The 22,932-nt window shown below is 44.6% G+C and overlaps 1 pseudogene; it reads left to right on the top strand.

The window, feature by feature from the left end:
* Positions 1 to 4,325: 4,325 nt before the first annotated feature.
* LOC119352036 lies at positions 4,326 to 6,371 on the top strand (annotated as a pseudogene).
* Positions 6,372 to 22,932: the final 16,561 nt, after the last annotated feature.

Here is a 22,932-nt window from a genome sequence, read left to right as displayed (position 1 = left end):
GTGGGGTATGAGCCGGTCATGAAGGGTTATCAGGCCTACGACTCGGTGACGGGATGAGTGCACATTGCCTACGAAGTTGTGCTCGACGAGAGTGTGCAATGTTGCTCGAGCCGCTGACGACTCCAGGAGAGTGTACACGAGTCGGTGATGTCGTCAAAAGTCGGATGTGATAGCTTAGTTGACTTTGTACCATGTGCTTACCCTATATAAGGGGCAATAGAGATATGAAAAAATTGAGGCAAACCATTTAACAGACACACCTCCCTTCCTTCCTTTCCTTAAGCTATCTCAGTTTCCGTTTCGGGCCAACATCAAGGAGTATTAACTACTTACAGTGCATAACTAACAAATAAAGACATGCTGATACAAAATGTAGAGAACTAATAGAACAAAGAAACACTATCGTGACATACTGTAGAAACCAATGAAGTGAAGGTAACTGGTGTGCTGGTTCAAGGTCGTGTTTTGGTCTCTACGTCTTCTATTTCTCTCTTTCATGTGCTCCCCTGTGTGGGACCTAACTACCTATTTTTCTACTAAGAATGTGAGAATCCAGTTATCCTTTATATTCTTGGCAAAGTTATATGATTTCTTCTCTTTTGCTTATTTAGGATTTGTCCATTCTATGATTTCACCAATATTTTTCTTTAAAATAGGAGTTTTGGGAATCTATGGGTGATTGAGGATAAACGCTTGTATAAGTATCTTTTGGCTGCAATCTACTCTCTCCGTTCCGAATTACTTGTTGCAGATATGGACGTATCTAGATTTAGTTTAGTTCTAGATACATTCATTTCTGCGACGAGTAATTTAGAACGGAGGGAGTAGTACGTATATGTTTCATTAGCTGTCCATAGATGCGTGCCGATCCTTTTGTGCACAGTTTAAACATACGAAATAAAGATGCCCCTGTAGTTAAGGTGTCAGAAAGTTCAGTTAGCTGTCCCTGTTATTGTAAGTCAAACGAAAAAATTAACATTGCCTTGGTGGGGTACTGTCAACTAGTACGTCAAACGAAAAAGTTCAGGTTAGTTGTCCCTGTTATTGTACGTCAACTAATACTACCTCAGTAAACTAGTATAAGATCATTTTTAAATCTAAAAGTTTACAGAGGGGGCAGAAGAATAACCAGTGCTGAGATGTTGCAAGGTTGGATAGTTGACTTTCTAGTTTCGGTTGGTTGAAGAAGTACAGATCCAGCTCGAAACCATCCGTAGGCAGGAGCAGTCGGTGGCATCGATTCTTCAAGGGGCGTCACCTGTATATACAGAGGTGTCGTCATCAGCCGTAACCATGGCGGAGCATTTTTCCCTTTCTGTGTTTAGAATATGTACCGGAGGAAGTTATACTTCACTAGTGAGGCCTTTTTTGGTTCATAGGATAAGAATTTTACAGGAATAGAAAAATCATAGAAAGTGAGATGACATGCATCTCAATTCCTATAGAGAAAGAGATGTCATTTGATGCATAGAATAGAAATTTTTTATTGAGTCTTAGCTAATGTTTTTTTTCCTTCAAAATATGAAGGATTGATTCCTATCCTACATAGAAATAGAAATCCATTCTTTTCCTTTGTAAATCCTATCCTATAGAAATCCTATGAAATTCCTGTAAACCAAAGGAGGCATGAGTATATTTAGCCAAGTATAGCTAGGCATTGGGAAATGGCACACACCAACGTCGCCGTGGCCGCGGCCAGCACCGACTCATCCGCGTTCCTTCGGATGGCGCTGCCTGACTCACCCCGCGCGTTGGCGATGCAGCCGATGCCCGACTTCCACGTCTACCCGCAGGCCTCCCGACTCTCCGGTGAGTTCTCGCCCGAGGTGAACGTGGTGGCGCCTTCCACGCCTGTGCCCGCGCCCATCATCTTCAACACCACACCGGTGTCCGGTGGCTCTTCATCCGGAGGGGCGAGGAAACGCGCGTGGTAGATGCCAGTGGACGTGCTGCTAGGCGCACGCAACCTGTTCGACCAAATGCTGGAGGCCGCCGACGCCGACTACATGCTGGCCTGGCATGGCGCCGGCATGAACTTTGGGCGATGACATGGCCACTGGCACGAACTATGGCCGCGGGCTTTTTTTAAAATTTGCGTGCGGACATGAAATGGGTCGGCGCGTTGGGCGTACTACCAACCCAAATCTTAAATGGAGCAGACGCCGAGTGGGCGGCCGACCGAAACAGACAAAAAACGAATAAAAGCGCCGTCCATTTGAATCGGCGCGTTGGAGTTTGCTCTGATGGAATGGGCAGCGTCGTGCTACATGCACGATGGCTAATCCAACCGCTGGAGCTGTTTTGCCTTGGCCTTTGATGATGGGTGTCATATCGTCTGCATATCATCTGGCCAGCGCTGTGCATGTAGCCATGCTCTTTCCTAAGGAAGACCAAGCAGCAGCGGGAGATTCGTCCTCGATTATATGGATGAGTCATCACGTTATTTTGAGCCTGGATCCTTGAGAGGACTGTTTCCTAGCCTAGCCTAGAATAGGAATCGTGTTGGGACTTGGGAGTAAAGTGCATGTGTCGGATATTCTTTTTTTGAGCCCGCCCCGCTCCTTCCTCTGTCGCTCCCGCGGGTGGCAGGGGAGGAACCCTAGCCGCCCCCACCAGCAGCCCTCCTTCTCCTCCTCGCTCCTCACCGCCGCCTGATCGCGCCGGCGGGCAAAGCCCGACCGGCCTAGGCGGCGGTGGGGCGATTTCTCCCCCTCGCGTGGTGGGGTTGCCGCGGGCAGATCCAATCAGGTCGGGGCGCGTCGTGGTGCGGGATGGCGCGGCGGCGCTGTGGCGGCGACTGGCGGCGGTGCTGGGCGTCTCCTGGTGGTGCGGAGGGCTGCACGGGGGCGGTGGAGCGCGCTGTGTTCGCGGGATCCAGGCGGCGCGGGAGGTGGGCTCTCTTCCGTTGGTCGCGGTGGGGTGTCCTTGGTTAGGTCCGGCCAGACCTGACTCCGGTCTGCTTCGGTGCGGTGCGGGAGGTGGCGGCGGGGCTGGGGCGCAGGCTGCGCGGTGGCTGGCGTGCTCGTGGCGGCGGCGGCTCCCGGTTTGGGATCTGGCGCAGATGGGCGGCGCGGGGGCGGGCTGCGACCTCGGCGGCACACCACAGCCGCTGTAGGGCGGCTCGGGGCTGCCCCTCGGGGTCCCGGCATGGATGTAGCTACCACGGCGTGGTGGTGGCTCATGGCGATGGTTTCGGTCGTTTCACGGCGGCGGTCGGACATCTCCGGCGTCGGCCCGTCGGGAAGCAGCCTGTTTTGGCCTTCGATTTCTCTCCTCGGCGTTCGGACGCTACCTTCGTCAAAGGGCTGGCCCTCTCCCAGCTGTGGTCCATCGGCTGTCTCGCGCCCGGTGCTGCGGGACCGAGCTCGTCTCGCGCCCGGCAGCAGGACCGAGCTCGTCTCGCGCCCGGCAGCAGGACTGAGCCCGTCTCGCACTCGGTGCAGCAGGACAGGATGATGGAGGCCAGTTTCGGCCGGCCTCTTGGGTCTCGGTGCTGGGGGTCGCCCAGGGGTGCGAAAGACGGGGCCTTTCCACTCGTCTCTTTGGTTGGAGTAGCGGCTGGTCTCGGGTGAGGTGGTGTCAAGGTCTTGGATGCCCAGGCGGCGGCCCTGGTGGTGGAAGCGCGGTGCTCATGGGCAGAGCCCGTGGCTTGATGCTGCCTGATGAGCATGGCCATGTGGGCGGCATGGTTGCCGGGGTGTGGCATTCAGTGGTGGTGATTGTCGGCCGGGGTGAAAACCTGCTCTATCTTCGGACGGACCGGCGGCGGCGAATCGTTCCCTTCTTGAAGGCGTCGTCGCGGCCTTCATTGTCCGTCGTGTTGCTTTAGGGGAAACCCTGACCCTCGTGTCGGGCGGTGGCGGCGCTCCGGTGTCGTTCCCTTCTTGAAGGCGCCCTCTTGGAGCACATGGTTCGCCATATGCGGCTTCACCTCTTGGTAGTGGCGTGTTCACGGCCGAGATCTCCGATTGTTCTTGTAGTGGTAGGGGTGGTGTTGCTGCGCTCAACATCTTTATATTCTGCCTTGGGTGTATGTGTTGTGTTGGTGTGTGTTTGTACCGGGTTGTTGATGCTCTTTGCTTTATATATAAAACGGGACGAAAGTCTTTTTCGGTAAAATGCATGTATTGTCCCGTTTTCAGTTAGCCCGAGTGCTTTTTTATTGTCAACGTCTCATATTTCCCGAGTGACCGAAAAATAATGCACTATAGTGTACAAGCCAACTGGTAGGAGAGTATCGTAGGAGGAGTATATATATAAATAAAGGACAACGCTCATAGACGCTACAACGCGCATAAGCTAGCTAGTACATTACACACGTTAGCATGGCAGCGCTCGTCCAACAGGAAGACAAGCTCGCCATGAGCAGCGACGAGTTGCTCGAAGCTCAGTTGGAGCTGTACCACCACGGCCTCGCCTTCGTCAAGTCGCTGGCGCTCAAGGCCGCCATCGACCTCGGCATCCCCGATGCCATCCACAGCCGCGGCGGGGGCGGCGCGACCCTTTCCGAGCTCGTCGCGGACATCGGCATCCACCCGACGAAGCTCCCCAACCTTCGTCGGCTCATGCGAGTGCTTACCACCTCCGGTGTCTTCTCTGTCTCTGGCTCCGGCGACGCCGCATGCTACAAGCTCACCCGCGTGTCTCGTCTCCTCGTGTCGGGCGGCCTGTCCCCCATGGTGGTAGGATTCCTTTACCCGCAGTATGTAGCGGCTCTCTCAGACATGCGCGAGTGGTTCACCGACGAGCGGGCGACGGCCATGTCGCTCTTCGAGGTGGCAAATGGGCGCACGTTGTGGGAGCTGGCCGCGTCGGACCCCACGACTGGCACCGCCTTGCAGGCTGCCATGGACGCCGACAGCCGCTTTACGGTGAAGAACCTCCTCACGGATTGCGGAGCAAGCGTGTTAAGTGCCGTGAGGGGCCCGCTAGTGGACGTCGGCGGCGGCCATGGTGCCACGGCGGCCGCCGTCGCAAGTGCCTTCCCACATCTCAAGTGCAGCGTGCTGGATCTCCCTCACGTCGTCGCTTCTGCTCCGGCCCATGAGAGGGTGACATTCGTCGCCGGCGATATGTTGAGTACATCCCACCCGCCGACGTTGTTCTACTCAAGGTACGTGTACTCCCCAACTCAAATACAAAGCATATTAGGTTTTTACTTTTTACTCGCACAGTATCCGTGAGATGCCTTCTCCGTTGATTTGGAATCGTATAGGTATTCCGCCCACAAATAGCCTCTAATCTTGGTTCAGTCAAAATAAAACTTTGTAAAGTTTGGCCAAGCCTATATAAAAAATGTCAACATCTACTCCCTTCGTTCCTAATATAAGGCTTTTTTTGTTTAATATAAGGCTTTTTAGAGATTTCAATATGCACTACATATAGAGCAAAAATAAATGAGTCTATATTCTAAAATGCGTGTATATACATCTGTTCACTAAAAGGGCTTAAATTTAGAAACGGACGGCAATGTAATGAAAGATTAATTATAAAATATATTTTTATACTGCATGAATTATTATATTGTAAAATTAAGTATTTATTTAGATACATTTGGTCAAACTTTCTGAAATTTAACTTTAAGTAATTACAGACGGAGGAAGTATTTTTTTTATGAACCGTCACAAGTTTAACCTTACTAGTAAAGAACATTACCGAGATTCCTATATTTGAAAAATATTTTTTATGGTTAATTATGACTTCGTACGTCACGACACTATATACTACTCTTGTTGTTCCTCTAGATGTATAAATTCCGGGCAAACTCAAACGCTGTGAGGTTTAACCGAGTTTATTTAAACAAATATACGTTGATATTTGTTTAACTAAACTTGGTTAAACTTAATATTGAATGTGGATTTTAAAAAGATTTATACATATATTAAAAGAGGAAGCGTATTGAGCAATAATGTAATTGTTGGCTATAGATATGTACTAACGAGACCTAATAGGGAATAATTATATTTTTAAATGAAGGAAGTAACCAATGTGCTACAGAATTAGTAGCATGTATTTACTCCATGATGTTATACGTAGTATAGATAACTCGGGTGATGTTGTTGTAGTGGATTCTGCATGACTGGAAAGATGAAGATTGTGTGAAGATATTGCGACGATGCAAGGAAGCAATCCCATCAAGGGACGCAGGAGGAAAGGTGATAATTATCGATGCTGTGGTTGGGTCTGCAAGCTCGTCGCAGGGAATCATCTCCAAAGAGACTGAGGTTTTGTTCGACGTCTACATCATGAACATCGATGGAATTGAGCGAGAGGACCACGAGTGGAAGAAGATTTTCGTTGAAGCCGGATTCACTGACTATAAGATTACACCAACCAAGGGGCTTCGACAAATCATTGAACTCTATCCATGAGACTGGCTGAATACGCACCCGTCCTACGAGTCAACATTTCTAGACCAGGCTATGATAACACATATGTCTTTCAATTAAGATAGAAAGTGGTCTACATTATCATGAAAAAATTCATGACTCACTGCTGCCTTTTTATTTATAAAGACAAGATTGTGTTTTACGCTATCTCATATGCGTTGTATCAAGTTTTCGACAGTTTCATCAAATTTCGAATATGTAACTTGAAGCAAATCATTTAAGGTTTATGAAGGTTCAGATATGAAACATCATGAGATACTATATACTTGCTCTCTTGACAGGTACTTAATGAAATTCTCTAAAAGTTGGTTGCACAAAATCCCACAGCAAGCAATACAGTTGATTTCGATAAAATAAATGTTCTGTTTTGCAAATATGATAGCAATCAATATACCTTGCCATCTTTTCTCAATTGAAAAAATGGCTCAAAATCCATGGTGTAGGTTCTCCAAAAAGAACCCATAGGGATATTGGTATCAAAGTATATTGTAAGTATTCATGGGATACTATGGTTTTCCCAAAAAAAGAGTTATTGGATATTTTGTTGCATTCTGATGCAATGGGTGTTGTGGTCTTAAAAACTGAAATACTCTCCAAAACTATAGTTATATTTTGCCAAGACGGATCAAGATCAAGAAGAGAAATAAAACAAGAGGTGGACGAGATATCCAAGGCGGGACGGAGACCCTCACCTTGGTGCATTTCCCCCTCTTCTCGGACCACCCCATGCGCAAGCGCAACCCCGAGCAATGCTACACCTACATAGCAATTCCTACATTGATTTACGTAATGGATTCAGTGTTTGGTTAGAGGAAATCGGAGGAGGGGCCCACTTGCGTTAAATTTAGGGGGCGAAGAGTTTAGTTAAGGCAAATTATGTAACAACCTTGCACCGCCCCTCACCTCCCCGGAGTTCCCCGTCCTGCGGAGGGAAGGGTATAGATAAGTCAATTGAGTATGATTCGCGTGAGACAAACATGCATGCAAGTTGGCACGAGAGTTACCTTCGTTTCTTCAGCGACGAATCAACTGGAGCTGGGACGGACTTCTTCTTCTTCGAGGCATCGGCAGGATCTGCCCAAGAGCAGAACCATCCGCAAGGCAAGTGTTGGGAACGTAGTAATTTCAAAAAAAAATCTACGCACACACAGGATCATGGTCATGCATAGCAACGAGAGGTGAGAGTGTCGTTCACGTATCCTCGTAGACCGTTAAGTGGAAGCATTTGCACAATGCGGTTAATGTAGTCGTATGTCTTCACGATCCGACCGATCCAACCGAACGTACGGCACCTTCGAGTTCAGCACACGTTTAGCTCGATGACGTCCCGCGAACTCCGATCCAGCGGAGCTTCACGGGAGAGTTCCGTCAGCACGACGGCGTGGTGACGGTGATGATGTTGCTACCGACGCAGGGCTTCGCCTAAGCATCGCTACGATATGACTGAGGTGGAATATGGTGGAGGGGGCATCGCACACGGCTGGAATAGATCAATAGATCAACTTGTGTGTCCTGGGGTGTCCCCTGCCCCCGTATATAAAGGAGCAAGGGAGGAGGAGGCCGGCCCTAGGAGGGGCGCGCCAAGGGAGTAGGATTCCTACTCCTAGTAGGAGTAGGTTTCCTCCTTTCCTAGTCCAACTAGGAGAACGGGGGAAAGAAGGGAAGGGGAGAAGGAAGGGAGAGGGGGGCTGTGCCCCAAACCCCTTGTCCAATTCGGACTAGGCTTGGGAGGGGCGCGCGCCACCTCCTGGCTGCTGCCTCTCCTTCCCACTAAAGCCCATTAAGGCCCAACACTTCTTCCCCGTATTCCCGTAACTCCCTGGTACTCCGAAAAATACCCGAATCACTCGGAACCTTTCCGATGTTCGAATATATCGTCCAATATATCGATCTTTACGTCTCGGCCATTTCGAGACTCCTCGTCATGTCCCCGATCTCATCCGGGACTCCGAACTATCTTCGGTAAATCAAAACACATAAACTCATAATACAAATCGTCACCGAACTTTAAGCGTGCTGACCCTATGGGTTCGAGAACTATGTAGACATGACCGAGACACGTCTCCGGTCAATAACCAATAGCGAAACCTGGATGCTCATATTGGCTCCTACATATTCTACGAAGATCTTTATCGGTCAAACCGCATAACAACATACGTTGTTCCCTTTGTCATCGGTATGTTACTTGCCCGAGATTCGATCGTCGGTATCTCAATACCTAGTTCAATCTCGTTACCGGCAAGTCTCTTTACTCGTTCTGTAATACATTATCCCGCAACTAACTCATTTGTTACAATGCTTGCAAGGCTTATAGTGATGTGTATTACCGAGTGGGCCAAAAGATACCTCTCCGACAATCGGAGTGACAAATTCTAATCTCGAAATACGCCAACTCAACAAGTACCTTCGGAGACACATGTAGAGCACATTTATAATCACACAGTTACGTTGTGACGTTTGGTAGCACACAAAGTGTTCCTCGGTAAACGGGAGTTGCATAATCTCATAGTCATAGGAACATGTATAAGTCATGAAGAAAGCAATAGCAACATACTAAACGATCAAGTGCTAAGCTAACGGAATGGCTCAATTCAATCACATCATTCTCCTAATGATGTGATCCCGTTAATCAAATGACAACTCATGTCTATGGCTAGGAAACTTAACCATCTTTGATTCAACGAGCTAGTCAAGTAGAGGCATACTAGTGACACTTTGTTTGTCTATGCATTCACACATGTATTAAGTTTCCGGTTAATACAATTCTAGAATGAATAATAAATATTTATCATTAAATAAGGAAATAAATAATAATTTTATTATAGCCTCTAGGGCATATTTCTTTCAGTCTCCCACTTGCACTAGAGTCAATAATCTAGATCACATCACCATGTGATTAACATTGATAGTTCACATCATCATGTGATTAACACCCATAGTTCACATCGCCATGTGACCAACACCCAAAGGGTTTACTAGATTCAGTAATCTAGTTCACATCGCTATGTGATTAACACCCAAAGAGTACTAAGGTATGACCATGTTTTGGTTGTGAGAGAATCTTAGTCAACAGGTCTTTCACATTCAGATCCGTTATGTATTTTGTAATTTTCTATGTCTACAATGCTCTGCACGGAGCTACTTTAGCTAATTGCTCCCACTTTCAATATGTATCACTTAGAGTCATCTGGATCGATGTCAAAACTTGCATCGACGTAACCCTTTACGACGAACCTTTTGTCACCTCCACTAAGGATAAGTTTGACCGCTGTCCAGTGATCTACTCCTGGATCACTATTGTACTCCCTTGCCAAACTCAGTGTAGGGTGTACAATAGATCTGGTACATAACATGACATACTTTATAGAACCTATGGCTGAGGCATAGGGAATGACTTTCATTCTCTTTCTATCTTCTGCCGTGGTCGGGCTTTGAGTCTTACTCAACTTCATACCTTACTACACAGGCAAGAACTCTTTCTTTGACTGTTCCATTTTGAACTAATTCAAAATCTTGTCAAGGTACATACTCATTGAAAATCTTTATCAAGCGTCTTGATCTATCTTTATAGATCTTGATGCTCAATATATAAGCAGCTTCACCGAGGTCTTTCTTTGAAGAACTCCTTTCAAATACTCCTTTATGCTTTCCAAAAAATTCTACATCATTTCTGATCAACAATATGCCATTTACATATACTTATCAGAAAGGCTGTAGTGCTCCCACCCACTTTCTTGTAAATACAGGCTTCACTGCAAGTCTGTATAAAACTATATGCTTTAATCAACTCATCAAAGCGTATATTCTAACTCCAAGATGCTTGCACCAGTCCACAGATGGATCGCTGGAGCTTGCACATTTTGTTAGCACCTTTAGGATTGATAAAACCTTCTGGTTGCATCATATACAACTCTTCTTTAATAAATTCATTAAGGATTGCAGTTTTGTTATCCATTTGCCAGATTTCATAAAATGTGGCAATTGCTAACATGATTCGGACAGACTTTAAGCATCGATACGAGTGAGAAAATCTCATCATAGTCAACACCTTGAACTTTGTCAATACCTTTTTCCGACAAGTCTAGCTTTGTAGATATTAACACTACTATCAGCGCCCGTCTTCCTCTTAAAGATCCATTTATTTTCTATGGCTTGCCGATCATCGGGCAAGTCAACCAAAATCCACACTTTGTTCTCATACATGGATCCCATCTTAGATTTCATGGCCTCAAGCCATTTCGCGGAATGTGGGCTCATCATCGCTTCCTCATAGTCCGTAGGTTCGTCATGGTCAAGTAACATGATCTTCAAAACAGGATTACCGTACCACTCTAGTGCAGATCTCAATCTGGTTTACCTACGAGTTTCGGTAGTAACTTGATCTGAAGTTAGATGATCATCATCATTAGCTCCCTCACTAAGTGGTGTAGTAGTCACAGGAACGTATTTCTGTGATGAACTACTTTCCAATAAGGGAACGGGTACATTTACCTCATCAAGTTTTACTTTCCTCCCACTCACTTCTTTCGAGAAAAACTCCTTCTCTAGAAAGGATCCATTCTTAGCGACAAATATCTTGCCTTCGGATCTGTGATAGAAGGTGTACCCAACTGTCTTCTTTGGGTATCCTATGAAGACAGATTTCTCCAATTTGGATTTGAGCTTATCAGGATGAAACCTTTTCTTATAAGCATCGCAACCCCAAACTACAAGAAACGACACCTTTGGTTTCTTGCCAAACCACAGTTCATAAGGTGTCGTCTCAACGGATTTAGATGGTGCCCTTTTTAACATGAATGCAGCTGTCTCTAATGCATAACCCCAACACTATAGTGGTAAATAGGTAAGAAACATCATAGATTGCACTATATCCAATAAAGTACGATTATGATGTTCGGACACACCATTATGCTGTGGTGTTCCAGGTGGCACACATTTGTGAAACTATTCCACATTGTTTTAATTGAAGACCAAACTCGTAACTCAAATATTTATCTCCATGATCAGATCATAGAAACTTTATTTTCTTGTCACGTTGATTTTCCACTTCACTCTGAAATTCTTTGAACTTCTCAAATGTTTCAAACTTATGTTTCATCAAGTAGATATACTCATATCTTCTCAAATCATCTGTGAAGGTCAGAAAATAACGATACCCGCCGCGAGCCTCAACACTCATCAGACCGCATACATCAGTATGTATTATTTCCTATAAGTCAGTTGCTCGCTCCATTGTTCCGGTGAACGGAATCTTAGTCATCTTGCCCATGAGGTATGGTTCGCAAGCATCAAGTGATTCATAATCAAGTGATTCCAAAAACCCATCAGCATGGAGTTTCTTCATGTGCTTTACACCAATATGACCTAAATGGCAGTGCCACAAATAAGTTGCACTATCATTATTAACTTTGCATCTTTTGGCTTCAATATTATGAATATGTGTATCACTACGATTGAGATCCAACGAACCATTTTCATTGGGTGTATGACCATAGAAGGTTTTATTCATGTAAACAAAACAACAATTATTCTCTAACTTAAATGAATAACTGTATTGCAATAAACATGATCAAATCATATTCATCCTCAACGCAAACACCAAATAACATTTATTTAGGTTTAACACTAATTCTGAAAGTATAGGGAGTGTGCGATGATGATCATATAAATCTTGGAACCACTTCCAACACACATCGTCACTTCACCCTTAACTAGTCTCTGTTCATTCTGCAACTCCCCTTTCGAGTTACTACTCTTAGCAACTGAACCAGTATCAAATACCAAGGGGTTGCTATAAACACTAGTAAAGTACACGTCAATAACATGTATATCAAATATAGCATTGTTCACTTTGCCATCCTTCTTATCCGCCAAATACTTGAGGCACTTCCGCTTTAAGTGACCAGTCTCTTTGAAGTAGAAGCACTTAGTCTCAGGCTTAGGTCCAGATTTGGGCTTCTTCACTTGAGCAGCAACTTGCTTACCGTTCTTCTTGAAGTTCCCTTTCTTCCCCTTTGCCCTTTTCTTGAAACTAGTGGTATTGTTAATCATCAACACTTGATGCTCTTTCTTGATTTCTACCTTCATCGATTTCATCATCATGAAAAGCTCAGGAATCGTTTTCGTCTTCCCTTGCATACTATAGTTCATCACGTAGTTCTACTAACTTGGTGATGGTGACTAGAGAATTCTGTCAATCACTATTTTATCTGGAAGATTAACTCCCACTTGATTCAAGCGATTGTAGTAGCCAGACAATCTGAGTACATGCTCACTGCTTGAGCTATTCTCCTCCATCTTTTAGCTATAAAACTTGTTGAAGACTTCATATCTCTCAACTCGGGTATTCGCTTGAAATATTAACTTCAACTCCTGGAACATCTCATATGATCCATGACGTTTAAAACGTCTTTGAAGTCCCGATTCTAAGTTGTTAAGCATGGTGCACTAAACTATCAAGTAGTCATCATATTGAGCTTGCCAAACGTTCATAACATCTGCATTTGCTCCTGCAAGCGGTCTGTCACCTAGCGGTGCATCAAGGACATAATTCTTCTGTGCAGCAATGAGGATAGTCCTCCGATCACGGATCCAATCCGCATCTTTCAACTTAGTTTCCAACTCGGTTAATACAATTCTAGCATGAATAATAAATATTTATCATGAAATAAGAAAATAAATAATAACTTTATTATTGTCTCTAGGGCATATTTCTTTCAGTAAGGAGGAGCCTCGTCGCACCGTTGCACGAGAGCCCCGACCCGACTGGCTTGCGCCAAGAGGGTTGGTGTGGTGTTGCCTCGTTGAGTCTTTTGTAGGGGGGCTTGCTACACAACAAAAATTTATGCTACACAATCACACCTAGGGCCTACCAAAGCCCATGGTGCCCCATGTGGGCCCCCGTGGGCCCTCTAGGGGACGTCATCTCATGATGGTCCTTCACACTTTTCTTCCACACATAAAATCCCGAATTTTTTTGGATGTCTCCGGTACACATTCTGATGACACCTTCTTGAACCATACAAAACACTGTTGCAACTATTTGAAACTCTTTCGGTGCTCTTTTAACCAACTTCTCATTTCTCCGGTACTCGGGACTAGAGCCCGTTAAGCGTGTGACCCTACAGGTTCAAAAATAAGCGTACATTACCCGGAACCCCTTCTGGTCAATAGTTAATTGTGGGATCTGGACACCCTTATTAACTCCCGCATATTCATGAAGTTCTCAGGCGAACCTTTGTTTACGAATACCATTCCCTTTGCTTCGCTACATGTGTACGGAACCCGAGGATAGATTATCAGTATCCCCGTGATCATCTCCTTGATCACTATACCCGCTATCCTCGTTACCGGTTTCATTCTCTTTACTCGCATTCGTGTTCCGGTATCCCGTGATCATAATCACAAGTGTCTAGCTAGACAATATTGACACCATAACACTGGGTGGGCCTAGAGAGTATCTTTCTATCATGAGAGGAGCAAATCCTAGTCTTGAACTATTGCTACCGAGACATATGTTTCGGTATACTCGTAAGTCACCTTTATTCACATCTATTTATGGAGTGACATGTGCAAACCCCAAAAATATCCATCTAGCATGTTGGTATGAAATATTCTCATGGTCTAAGGAACAATGCAAACGTGAATAAGTTATATCAAGTAAAAATAACATAACAACGATGATATTTCTCGGTAATTCATAAGTTAGGTCTGTCCAACTTTGTTGTTATCATGAAAACGATGCTCCCATATGTTGATAGCATCCATGTTACATTAACAATGCTCATGGTCAGAAAAACAAGATCATCATCAACATATGAGCTAGTCTTAGAGGCTAGACTAGTGATCACTTGGTGTTTATTTTCACGCATATAACTGGCTTTTCCTCTGAATCTCATATTCAAGAACCAATACAATTGTAGCACAGAAACATAGATTTAATTACAAACATGGAAATATAATAATACATTTATTATTGCATGTAGGGCATATTTCCAACATATTTTTCTTGACTTAGTGTATTGGTGTAAGAAATAAACGCACACGGTCTAACCCCTATTCCTCGATCATTTTCATGTTTCCGCTCACAATATTCTTTGATACTAGGGGTTAGAGACCTTTATATAGTGTTATTCTAGTTAATTTTAAACTGTATAGAATTGTAGACAAACGCCCAAATGCAATCTGTTTAAATAAAAACTCCAGGTTAACTTAACTAACCACGATCATTAGTAAGCATCAAGGAGTCTCATCTGCAATATTTCCCATAAGCACGCACATGTGAGTCGTACGCTGAATTAGAAATTCGCAGGCTTTACAAGTTCATGGAGCCAATCCCATGAACAACCTAGATTTTCATAATATGTTGTGCCCGGGCAAACATACATTAAGTAGTATTCCAACATTAATAAATACTATTTTCCAGCATATATGTATCGACTTCCATGAACCATATTCATGTTCTCCAAGCAATATTCATGCATCGGTAAATTCCATATCAAGGTAAACATATTCCAGGAACTATGTAGTTTATATAAAATGTTGCAAGCCAGAATAAGTATTTCCTACAATTGGTAGGGACCGACCATGAGCATGAGCACTTCCTCGACTTTCTTCTTCCCCGACGAGTTTCCCAGAGGTGTGGCGATGCCACCACTAGCCCAATTCCTTTCTCAATTTGATCGAGGCGCATCGACAAGCATACCTCATCCGGCCCACGATCCACGGGAGCGGCAACCGACTTAGAAGCCACATGCACCGCTTTCCCACCATAAACATATTTTGCTATTCACGTGTTTATGTCGCTACACTCTGTTGCGCATGGTCACGGTCTTGCCCGAGGTCACCCACGGCCTCGAAAAGACACGAACATTAACACTGACCCCGCTAGAGCGAGTCCCAATCTCGACTTTGAATAAGTGTAGGAATCATTAGAGTAAGGCCGCTTCCAATGGATAGGTGCTTAGATGGGGTTCTAAGTGCATTAAAGACTTTAGCAACTAAAGCCTCCAATGTTTGTTGTTGCTAAGCTTCCTTCATTTAATTGTTTGACAATGAACTCCTCCATGCATTGGGTAAACTTCATTCATTTAAGTCTTTGGAATAGGTCTGTGCGCTTGGCATTGGTTCTTTCTGGGGTCTCCAAACTCCTCTCTCTTCTCTTAACTACCTTGCCACATCAGATTTTTTGCATGTGTGGCATGCTTAGCACATGTACGCCATGGAGAACTGGGAAGGGTTTAAGCCCAAGCGCAGGTGACCAAGGACTCAAGGACACCAGATAGGAACCCCGGTGGAGCAACACCTCACTCTACAGTGAACTTGGATCGAGCCTTCCGCAGAGGATTGTCGACATTCTTCATTCTGATGGTTGTCATGCTTCGTTCAGATGGTGTTCGTGCTTCTTTGAAGATGGTGGTTGTGCTTCATGGAGATGCCAACGCCAATTGTGACCATGATTCTTTCTGATGGTGGCCATGCTTCATTCATATGGTGGTCGTGCTTCGTGAAGATGCTAACGGATGATTGTGGTCATGCTTCATTCCGATGGTGGTCATGCTTCATTCAGATAGTGGTTGTGCTTCCTGCAGATGGTGGTCGTGCTTCCTTCTGCCGCTCGATGGTCTAGTGGATTGGAGCTGTATGGACCTAGCAACGATGCAGCATGATGTACTATTAGCCAAAGGCTTAGTTGATACAATATTTACCTCGGATCTCATTTTATTCTATGGGTCAACGATTGGAAAAGAGAGCAAATCTAGGCTGTTTGATGGAGAGTGGAGACCATATGGACAAAGTTGGAGCGGTCCGGAGATTTCTTTCGCATATCCTACTCGTGCAACCACAACACTGAATCACCTTGATGCAAAGTTTTGGGTTTAATAAAAGTGTCATTTATCGGGAAAAAAACACGGTAACAACATCGATTCAAAATGAGCAAACAATTGGTCGTTATTGTTGGTATTGATCTAGAGGCCGAATGGGCCAAAACGAAAATAAAAGATCAGAAATAAGGTTACGTTAAAGAGAGAAACAGGGAGGCCACGAACCAACGTTCGTACCCCTCGATCTCAACTTACGCGCCCTGATCGGGGGCACCATAACCAACTATGGTTTTGGTCCCCTGTCGCCAGCGCATATAAAAAGATGGGGGAGCAGCCGGCACCTACACCAGACGAGTTCTCGTACGGTTTACTCCTGCTCCCCACATCCCTAAACCCTAACCGATCTGGGGGAGCGCTGCACGACGGGAAGATCATCTCCAAGCTCTACCCCTGTCCGAGGGCAGTGCCGGTGGCGCCCGGAGGGACGCTGCTATCTGCAGCGAGCATCTTCACCGAGCCTGCATCAAGCCTGCATCGAGCAGGCACGGGACTTCGCATCGCCTACACCAATGGCTTCTTCCATTGGTGGTAAGAACTCAACCCCTCTTTGTTCATATGCAATTAGGTGATCTGAATTCTAGGCATAAGATCCAATCTATCCTACTGGATTAAGTCTAACAATGGTATCTTGAGCATGGTTAAGCCTATATTAGACCCCTAAGATGATATGTTCAAGTATATGATCATGATTACGACCTAATGATTAAGGTTAAGGATAATAGATAATAATTAAGGTTAGCCCTCTGTTAAGTCAAGTCCTAGGGTTAAGAGGTTTCTGTTTAAATGACTAATCTGCTACTGGATCAGTGCTAGTTCATTTATGATTATCAACAAGTTATGTCAGTTTACCTGTGTCACGCTTCCGCATCAAGTTCGGTTAATTAGCACTGGTTTTGTTTCATATTGGTGAAGGAGGGGATCAGATGAAACACTCGTTTTTCCCTAATTATGAGAAACCCTAGCCCTAGAACTTTTTCCCCATTCCGAAATCCCCAAATTTGAAACCCTAGTTTTCCTTTTGTGAAATCCTCCATTGGTAAGTCCAAATGATGAATGAAATTGGAAGATGATAAAATATGACGGGCTCACCCAGATGATGCCGGCCTTCGGGGTCCGCACGGCCGCCGCTGTGCGCGCATGCCATGGCCGGGACGCCGCCCCCTTCGGGATGGCGCGCAGAATGAAGTAGCAGCCGCCGCTGCTGCGCTCACGCACGCGCGCGTCGCCTGGCCTCTGTGCCTCGGACGTCGCCGCAGCCACCGGCGAAATGCCCCACCGTTGCGCCGTCGCGTCACCGGAGCTACGCTCAACGGAGGAGCGCGCGGGACAAAGTCCATTTGCACACTGCTCCGGTGAGCGAAGCTGCCATGTCGCCATGTCCGGCGTGCCCCGCGCCGCCGTGCCCTCATGTGCGGGCGCGTCTCCCCGTCGCCGCAGCAGTTGCTCTCTCTCTCTCTCACGGGAGCGAGTGAATCGGGAGGAATGGGGATTAGGTCTAGGGTTTGACCAGGCAGTGTTTCGCTCCACTCCGGAGCGATCGGAGCCGTCGGCTCGATCCAATGGACGAGCCTGACGCGCTGCTCCAGACGGGCCTTCGGCCGATGAACGGGCCGCTTTTGCGGCTGGGCTTCGGCCCAAGTTGCCATAGCCCGCAGACAAAGATTTTATTTAATATATTTTTTTGTTTGCTGGGATAGAATTTAAAGAGCTGTCGTGGGTCTTGGGCTAAAAAAATTAAAGTTTCTATGTGTTTTCTATTTATTCAGTGTATTTCCGTATTATGATTATCCCCAAAATGTTCTTGCACTGTTATAAATAGAAAATAGCCAGGAAAATGATTATGAAAATTATGTTTTAGTTTTTTGAATGAGATGGAACCAACGAGAAATTTTGTTTAGAAAACTTTTATGAATTAATGTTTGTGTCATTTTATGGCACATTTATGTTCATCCCATGGTAATATCAATAAATGGTGAATTATTAATGTTTAAAAATTGATATTACACATGAGATTAATGTGATCATTTTTGTAATACAGACCATCATTGTTTTACATTTTTGAATCACTCCGTTAATTCCTCATTATTTTCTGCCCAACGGTGATATAATTTGGAGTTAATTTTGCATGAAAATTGATCAAACCAACGTAGGTTAATTTTTGTGCAATTTGATTTTATGATGATGTTCTTTTCCTTTGCTTATGATTTTTTGAAATCATGACAGCTTCCGGTCCTCGTGGTCTCGAGAATATCGAACCACTCACAGGAAACAACTTCCAAACTTGGAAGGACTCGTTGATTTTGCATTTGGGTTGGCATGATGTTGACCTTGCACTAATGGAAAGTAAACTAGTGGAACCTAAAAAGGATGACACTGGGTATGCTGAGCTTAAGAAAGCTTACGACACTAAAGTTGAGAAGTGGGAGAGGTCCAATAGAATGGCACTCCTAATTATGAACTTCTCCATCTCCACGGAGATTAAAGGGGCTATTCCCCCTAATGAAAGTGATGCCGAATATTTGAAATCGGTGGAAGAACAATTTAAAGGCTCAGAGAAAGTGTATGCAGATGAGCTTTTACACAAACTACTTGCAAAATATGAAGGAAATGGAAATGTGAGGGAGCATATCTTGAGCATGAGCAATGCCGCGGCAAAGCTTAAAACCATGAAGTGTGACTTGAGCGAAGAGCTTCTTGTGCTCCTAGTTTTTAGGTCACTACCCTCACCGTTCAATCCATTCAAGATAAACTATAATTCTCTTGAAATCAAATGGAAACTATCTGAACTCATTGCACATTCGTTCAAGAGGAAGAGAGAATGAAGAGTGAGCAGAAAGATCAAGCTCTCCATGTTAACTCTGCAAAGAGGAAGCATGAGAACCATGCTCATAACAATAATGTGCCCAACAAAAAGCAGTATTCCAAAAAGAGTCCTCCAAAGCCTAAGCAATGCAACGAGGCAAGTTGTTCACGTCCCGCACCTTCAGCGGCTACTTTAGTTAATCTTACAAATGCCGCTGGAGAAAGACTTTGCAATTTTTGCAAGCAGCCAAATCATGTAAAGGCGGACTGTCCAGGTTTTCTTAAGTGGCTGAATAAAAAGGGTAAGGGTGAGATCACTCTTGTAGATGAATCTCTATATGTTGATTTTTCTGAATCTACATGGTGGATTGACTCAGGTGCGACTGTTCATGTCACGAATTCTTTGCAGGGATTCCATATAAGCCACACCCTAAGGGGTACAAGAAGACTTAATGTCGCGAATGGGAAGGAGGCTGAAGTTGAAGCCGTGGGCTCCCTCACCTTGAAGTTGCACACTGGTTTCCTACTTCAGCTCAAGGATGTTCTTTATGTGCCTACTTTGAGTAGGAATTTGATTTCAGTTTCATGTTTAGATGATTTTGGATTTCATTGTACCTTTGGGGAGAAACAATGTTTTTTAAATTATTGTAATAAGGATGTTGGTCTCGCCGTCCGACGAGGCAAACTTTATATGTTAAATCTTTCCGGTTATCCTATGTGTGTGAATCTCTGTGAAATGAATATGAATGAACACAATCATAAAACGAATGGGAGAAGTATCTATCCTTCTTCGAAATTGTGGCATCGTCGCTTGGGCCACATTTCGAGGGGGAGAATGGAACGATTGATTAAAGAAGAAATACTTCATCCGCTAGATTTCTCTGATGCGGGCAATTGTATTGACTGTATTAAGGGAAAGTATGTGAAAACAATTAAGAAAGGAGCAGTAAGAGCCACATCAGTCCTTGAACTTATTCATACTGACATATGCGGACCTTTTAACGTAAAGTCTATGGATGGTTTTGATTCTTTCATTACCTTCACAGATGATTTCTCTCGCTATGGCTACATTTACCCCATACGTGATCGATCTGAAGCCTTGGACAAATTTAAGATTTATAAGCCGAGGTTGAAAATCAACTCAACCTAAAGATCAAAGTAGTACGGTCTGACCACGGGGGAGAATATTATGGCAGGCATGCTCCTTATGGGCAAATTCCAGGACCGTTCGCAAAATATCTTGCTGAAAATGGAATAATTGCCCAATATTCAATGCCTGGTGAACCTCAGCAAAATGGCGTAGCTGAGCGTCGCAACCGCACTCTTATGGATATGGTACGTAGTATGCTTAGTCATGCGAACTTACCAGTAAGCCTTTGGATGGAGGCATTGAAAACAGCTGCACACATCCTAAATCTTGCTCCAACTAAGTCAGCACCGAGCACACCTTACGAGATGTGGGCAGGAAAGAAACCGAGCTTGAATTACTTGCGAGTGTGGGGCTGCCCGGCTGAAGCTAAATTATTCAATCCACATATTAAGAAATTGGACCCAAAGACAGTCAGTTGTTTTTTCATTGGGTACCCTCATAGGGGAAAAGGATATCGCTTTTATTGGCCAGGTTATACCACCAAGTTTGTGGAGACCAGGAAAGCGGTGTTTTTTGAGGATAATGAAGTCACTGAGGTTAGGGCGATTGATCTTGAGGAGAAGCGGGTGTACGTTCCATCCCCGACTATCCAACAGAACTTTATCCCTATGCCTAATATGCACGAGACACCTACTGGTGATCCCGAACCTGAAGTGGATCCTCAACCCGACGAGGAGCCTCAGCATAATGAAGATCCTCAGCCTGATGAGGATCCTCAGCCAAATGATGAGCCTCAACCCAATGTTAATCTTCAACCTTCTCGGGCAAGAGAAAATGCACATACTAATGAGCCTACGAGAAGATCACAACGGGAAACGAAAAAATGCCATCTCTAGCGATTATGTCACTTTCATGTGTGAGGATGAAAATGACATAGGGAAGGCACAAGATTCGACCTCATATAAAGAAGCCACTAAAAGTGAAGACTCGTCCAAATGGTTGGTAGCCAAGGAAGATGAATTGAAATCTATGAGCTCGAGTGATGTTTGGGACTTAGTAGAAGTTCCTGATGGAGCCAAAAGGGTAGGCTGCAAGTGGGTCTACAAAACCAAATATGATTCCAAAGGGAACGTCGAAAGGTTCAAAGCGAGACTTGTAGCAAAAGGTTTTACACAGAGAGAAGGAATCGATTATAAGGAGACCTTCTCGCCTGTGTCATCCAAAGATTCTTTTAGAATTGTCATGGTACTTGTAGCTCATTATGATTTGGAGCTGCATCAAATGGATGTCAAGACAGTATTTTTGAATGGTGACTTAAAAGAAGAAGTTTACATGACTCAACCTGAAGGTTTTGTCGTGGAAGGAAAAGAACACATGGCATGTCGTTTAAAGAAATCCATATATGGCTTGAGGCAAGCTTCAAGGCAGTGGCACCTAAAGTTTGACGAGATTATTAGAACTTTTGGTTTTAAAGAGAATGAAGTGGACAACTGCATATATGTTAAATTTAAAGGCAGTAGGTTCACATTTTTAGTCCTATATGTGGATGATATTCTATTGGCTTGCAGCGATAAAGATATGCTGCATGAGACCAAGAGATTTCTGTCCTCAAAATTTGACATGAATGATCTCGGTGAAGCCTCGTATGTCCTTGGCATCGAGATTCATCAAGATAGGTCCAAAGGAACATTAGGACTATCGCAAAAGGCATACTTTGAGAGAGTACTAAAGAAATTCAATATGCATAAGTGCTCTTCCTCACCTGCCCCCATAGTTAAGGACGATAAGTTTGGGACATTCCAATGTCCGAGGAACCAAAATGAAATTGATCAGATGAAGTCGGTTCCTTATGCTTCAGCTGTCGGAAGCATCATGTATGCTCAAGTATGTACACGCCCTGACTTAGCTTTTGTAACCGGGTTGCTTGGCAGATTTCAATCTAATCTAGGACCGGACCACTGGAAGGCCGCAAAGAAAGTCTTGCGTTATATGCAAGGTACTAAAAATTTCATGCTTACATATAGAAAGTCCGATAACCTGGAAGTTATTGGTTATTCAGACTCTGATCTTGCCGGGTGTGTGGATAATATGACATCCACGTCAGGTTATATATTCACACTCGCTGGAGTAGCCATATCGTGGAAAAGCTCCAAGCAAAAGATAGTTGCCTCATATACGATGATGGCAGAATATCTAGCATGTTTTGAGGCCACCGGGCAGGTTGTATTCCTAAAGAATTTCCTTCCCGGACTTAAAGTGGTTGACAACATTTTCAAACCACTGAAATTGTACTGCGATAATGAACCCGCAGTTTTGTATGCGAATAACAACAAGTCAAGTGCTGCTGCCAGGCACATTGACCTAAAGTACCATGTTGTTCAACATAGAATCCAGGATCAAACTATTAATGTTAAGCATATCAGTACGACACGTATGCTTGCGGATCCGCTTACTAAAGGCTTACCACCGAATATATTTTGTGAGCATGTAGCCGGCATGGGATTATTGGAAGCCTCTTGATTCTGAAATTATGGGTCCACTAATATAAACCACTCCCAATAAGTAAAATGTTTCCTTTTCGAAATAGGATGTGTGCTATGAATATTGAGGTTCAATGGCTTTTCATCGGCTGTTGTAACACCTTACTCTGGTATATTATTCCTATGGAGAATGGACAAAAGTCATTGAGCCTAACGATCAAGGGGGAGAATGTTGGTATTGATCTAGAGGCCCACTGGGCCAAAACGAAAATAAAAGACCAGAAATA

This window comes from Triticum dicoccoides, chromosome 2A, assembly GCF_002162155.2.
Source record: "Triticum dicoccoides isolate Atlit2015 ecotype Zavitan chromosome 2A, WEW_v2.0, whole genome shotgun sequence".
Lineage (NCBI taxonomy): Eukaryota > Viridiplantae > Streptophyta > Magnoliopsida > Poales > Poaceae > Triticum > Triticum dicoccoides.
The sequence above is the reverse complement of the archived record's forward strand: the minus strand, read 5'-3'. Positions and strand labels throughout refer to the sequence as shown.